Raw genomic sequence first — 6,047 nt, forward strand, 5'->3', positions numbered from 1 at the left:
GAGAGCGAGAGAGACAGAGAGAGAGAGAGAGAGAGAGAGAGACAAAGAGAGCGAGAGAGACAAATAGAGACAGAGAGACAAAGAGAGACAGAGAGAGACAGAGAGAGAGACAAAGAGACAAAGAGAGAGAGAGAGAGACAAAGAGAGACAGAGAGAGACAGAGAGAGACAGAGAGAGAGAGAGACAGAGAGAGAGACAGAGAGAGAGACAGAGAGAGAGAGAGAGACAGAGAGAGAGACAGAGAGAGACAGAGAGAGACAGAGAGAGAGAGAGAGAGAGAGAGAGAGAGAGACAGAGAGAGGGAGACAGAGAGAGAGACAAAGAGAGACGGAGAGAGAGGGAGAGAGAAGGAGAGAGAGAGAGAGAGAGAGGGAGAGAGAGGGAGAGAGAGAGAGACAGAGAGAGAGAGAGAGAGAGAGGGCACTTCAGCAGTGCTCAGGAGGTGATCTGGCACCTCTCCAGCTACTAGACCAACTTCCATATTTCTTCCGCACCGGGACTTGGACCGGCGACCCTCCGGTTCCCAACCCAAGTCCGTACAGACTGAGCGCCACTGAGCGCATTAAATGATTCAATTTAAGTAACAGAGTAATGTTTGAAACACAGCAGGAGTTTTTCAAAGGGAAACAGATTCTTATATTTCTTCAGAAGAACATCGCTGCAGACTTGTTTTTATTTCCGGAGCTGTTTTCCTCCCTTATCCTCGCCATCAGCCCGTTTCCTGTGAGTAATAGCAGTACTTCCTGTCTCTGTGGAGCACAATCACAGAGATAAAAACTCCTGTTTCTCCCTGAACCTCTCTCTCTCTCTTTCCTCTTTCAGATCTAATCTCTGAGCTGGTTAACCACTTTGAAGTCATCAAACGGCGTTCCTACAACCCACTAATGAGCAAACTGTTTTTTCTCAGTCCATGTTCTGAAAGTTAGTCCTGATGTTTTGACCTACATTTTCTCTTCATCGAGAGCAGGAAACAGAAGAAATGTATGAGCTGCTGGAGCGAACCAGTGGGAGAACGATATCAAGCAAGTCCATCCATTAGGATAGGATAATACTTTATTGATCCCAGAGGGGAAACTCGGGCGTTACAGCAGCACAGACAAGAAAGCTCAAAATACAAAATACACATTAAACAGATAAGAGAAGAAAAATAAAAAATAGGGTATATACAAGAACAAAATGAATGATGAAGTTGGAGCGGGTTGGAGCCGCTCCCAGCTGTCATAGAGCGAGAGGCGGGATCATACCTGGACTGTTCAGCAGCCAATACAGAGTTGACATATAGAGACAGACAAGCAGCCACACTCACATTCACACCTACAGACATTTAAGAGCAGGGGTTCTCAAACTTTTTTATACTATGCATTAATGTACTATGTAGTACCGGTACATTGAAATGTTGTCATGTATTCTAAAGATGAATTTCAGAACATTTTTTACCTTTAAAGATGAATTATTTGCTCTTTATTTAAATCAGTGGCAGGAAGCTCTGAACAAACCACAGAATTTATTTAACAGTGTTTCAAAACACACATTAAGAAGAATATTTACATTACTCATATTCTTATGTCAAACACTTCACAGGTATTCTGCGGCTCCCCAAGCTATGGTTCGCGGGCCTCCTGGGGGTCCAGGGACCCCACTTTGAGAATCACTGCTGTAGAGAACCCACAAATGCACAGGGAGAACATGCAGACTCCACACAGAGAGGCTCCTGAAGGACGGGGATCATGCAAGTCGTCCTATTTAAGTAAAAATTAAAAGTGTTTCAGCTGTCAGCAAAATTCAGTTTTCTTTTTTTTTTTATCGTCTCCATCACTTCTTCTTGGATCGTTTCGTTTTTCTCAATACAAATGTTTTCCCGTTGCTCCCCCCCCCCCCCCACCCCTGAAAAGCCTCACTCACAACAATAAGCACTTCCTCCTGTGAGCCTGTGTACCAGAGGAATCAGCTCGGCGCACATGTGATGAGCTATTGTACGGCCGCTGAGCTCAGGCCTTCCTGCGTTAGCCGGTTTCCTTGCTGAAGTCATTGTGTGACCACGACAGGGAGGAAACGCTCACACACACACACACACACACACACACACACACACACACACACACACACACACACATACACATATATACTGACATTCTCACATGGACACAGTGACCGCAGGCGGGTTTCTCACACACACATAAATAAATAACATGGGATAAAGAAAAACCTGCAACACACTGTTATTCAGTGTCTGTTTTTTGATCATTTTTTAAACATTACTGTACATATATAAACAACACAACGTCAGAAGGTCAACACTTTTTTATTTTTTATATTCAGGTCTAATTACAGATCTTTTCCTCACCTGTTTATAGGCTCTTGTTTAAATGTCACATATATTTTTATCCCTGCACGGGTTATGTACATTTCTTGTATAAGTCTATTTTTAACTGCACAGTTTAAGTTTGATTCATCTAGAGGGATTCTTTAAATCTTTTTTTCAGGTTATTATATATGTATGGGAGGGGGGGGCGTCGGTTTTGTGGTTAATTTGTAACAAATGTTTCATATCATGTCTTTGTGACCTGCATTTCCCTCGAGATCAATAAAGTATCTATCATCTATCATCTATCTGTCTATTTATCTATCTATCATCTATCTATCTATCTATCTATCTATCTATCTATCTATCATCTATCATCTATCTATCTATCTATCTATTTATCTATCTATCATCTATCTATCTATCTATCTATTTATCTATCTATCATCTATCATCTATCTATCTATCTATCTATCTATCTATCATCTATCATCTATCATCTATCTATCTATCTATCTATCTATCTATCTATCTATCTATCTATCTATCATCTATCATCTATCATCTATCTATCTATTTATCTATCTATCATCTATCATCTATCTATCTATCTATCTATCTATCTATCTATCTATCTATCTATCTATCTATCTATCATCTATCTATCTATCTATCTATCTATCTATCATCTATCTATCTATCTATCTATCTATCTATCTATCTATCTATCTATCTATCATCTATCTATCTATCTATCTATCTATCTATCATCTATCTATCTATCTATCTATCATCTATCTATCTATCTATCTATTTATCTATCTATCTATCTATCTATCTATCTATCTATCTATCTATCTATCTATCATCTATCTATCTATCTATCTATCTATCATCTATCATCTATCTATCTATCTATCTATCTATCATCTATCTATCTATCTATCTTTCTCTCTATCTATCATCTATCTATCTATCTATCTATCTATCATCTATCATCTATCTATCTATCTATCTATCTATCTATCTATCTATCTATCTATCTATCATCTATCTATCTATCTATCTATCTATCTATCTATCTATCTATCATCTATCTATCTATCTATCTATCTATCTATCTATCTATCTATCTATCATCTATCTATCTATCTATCTATCTATCATCTATCATCTATCTATCTATCTATCTATCTTTCTCTCTATCTATCTATCTATCATCTATCATCTATCTATCTTTCTCTCTATCTATCTATCAGAAAGTGCTCCTCTGAAGAAATCCATCTCGGTGATGGTGGGAGTGAAGGTCTCTCATTGTCTGACCTTGCCTAACTGAGTGAAATGAAGCATTTCAGTGGCGGTTAAGAGCTGTTTGAATTCTCTAAAAGTTAAGGAAAGGTGGGTCAATGCTTCCTTGATAACCTCCTTTAGGATACACTGGACCATCCTTTAGGAAAGGAGATGAGATATGACGCCCCACAACATTTAAAGCGAGTCGCTCATCCGACCGTTCAGGAACATGAGCGATGATCGTAAAGAGATAAAAGATAAGAGACATTTTTATCAGAGGATGTTTGATTCAACATATTTCATTCTCTTGTTTTGTGCTGCTGTACATTTGTATGTTTAAAACATTATGTGTAGGTTATATCTTACATTAATGTAACAATTCATTTCATCCAATCATATTGATGTTGATGTTGATTTCTGATTGGACAGGAAGCTGATGGTTTCACTTTTCTTACTTGTAGCCTGGTAGTCTATATTTCTTTTATTTCAATCCCAACCTCGTGGTGATCAGGATTATTTCACCGGTAAGAAGCACAGGGGAAAGTTTTTTACATGATCTTTTTGTAGTTCATTTTCTGAACATTGTAGTTTCAACACGTCAGACCCACGTCATTAACCTCCGCCGGCCCGTCACATTTAATGACGTGGCCTAGTGGAAATGTGGTCGGATTGTCAGAGCAACGAGATCGCCTTTCCCTAAGTCCTTTATGACTTCTCCTAACATCTTTCCTTGACCTCATGACGTTTTCCCTGGGTTAAGGTGAAGTGGATAGTGAAGGAGATAGGAGGGACATTAGGAGTCCTGTGAGGAAATTCCATTTTGGGTGAATTTTGGCGCCCCCTGTGGACAAACATGGGACTTTCTCTTTATTGATCTTGTTCTGAACTTGTGTTAGGGCCCGACACAGAGACACCATCGTTTCCTTCTGGTTCAGCACGCTCGACGGCCGCTCTTCTCTGCTGTTTCACGACACGTTTTGGGACGCGCATAAAAGTTCAAACATTTTTTCAACTGTCAGCTCAAGACGCAGAGTCAACGCATGCAATGTCACTTTTGGACGAAGCAGCCAATCAAATGAAGCAGGAGGATTTAACTCTGCTTTTTTTTTTGTGATCAATTTTTGATTATTTATGTTTAAACATTGTCACTTATAATAAAGGAAAAACAAGATGTTGTGGTTTTAACAACAGAAGAATCATACACAGTATGTCATATTCATAACTCCTTATACAATCCATTTCAAAAGAAGGGATGAAAACAGCAAAACAAAAGGAGGAAACAAAGATTGAACCTCCCTCCCCCCCCACACCTCCCCCCCCCCCCACACACACCCCAACCTCCCTCCCCCCCCACACACTCCAACCTCCCTCCCCCCCCACACACTCCAACCTCCCTCTCCCCCCCCTAACGCTAACTGTTTTTCTTTAACACGCCCACCGCTGATTATAACGTGCAGCGTTGTTTTGTAAATGTCAACAAAAACATAAACAATACGTCCAAACAGTCTGAGGAAAAACTGCACTTTACTCTTTTTTATTCACAAATAAACTTACACAGGATGTAAAGTTTAGAATCTGTTTTTTAATCCTGAAGGATCGACTCGAGCTCCGTCCAGTTCACGTCCATACAAACGACCTTCACTCTCTCCTGTGACCTTGATCTGTTTCATCCCACACGGACGCCGACAGCGCTGCATTGTTGTCGGATACTTTCCTTCACACACAGAGTTCCTAACAGGAAGTGCAGACGTGTGAGAGCATGACGCTTTCTGTTTGTGTCAGTGGTGGAGAAATAAATATTCTTTCATTTTAACCTCCGGGGAGGAATAACGCTGACATATCTGCTAACAGAGAAGAACAGCCAATCAGGAAGAAGGTGTGCTAATCTAAAGCATCAGTTTAAAGGAAAACATCAAATGAAACCCTCTAAGAAAATATCTGGATTTATTTGATTTATCTCGAAGTCGTTTTAACCGCTGCAGCCTCTCAGATCGTCCGTTTTAAAGATTTATTTTGGAGATAGGACAGTGGATAGATCCAGAATTCACGGGGGGGGGGACTACAAGTGGGAAAGGAGCCACAGGTCGGATTCAAACTGGCCACCCGCTCTCTAGAGGACCAAACACTAGGCCTGTGGTGCCCCCAGATCTATCATTGTTAGCTTTCAACGCTAGGCCACGCCCCCTTCCGTTGGGGAGGGCCAATCGAAGCCCACATTTGGGCCTGAAGTCGTCCATGTGAAGCCTGAGTTTAATTCTCCGGTTTAAAGATTCTGACTTGGTCGCTGTGGACGCTCACACACAGAGAAAAATAATTCACAGGAAGATTAAAAAAAATCTTCAGGTAGAAACAAAGTGAACAAAAGAAGGAAACAAACAAAACATCCAGAGATTTAGTTACATCCAGCATAAATAAATATGAAATATAGAACAATAAACAACGTCTATATTTAAAT

This window comes from Labrus bergylta, chromosome 17 (assembly GCF_963930695.1).
Source record: "Labrus bergylta chromosome 17, fLabBer1.1, whole genome shotgun sequence".
Taxonomy (NCBI): Eukaryota; Metazoa; Chordata; class Actinopteri; order Labriformes; family Labridae; genus Labrus; species Labrus bergylta.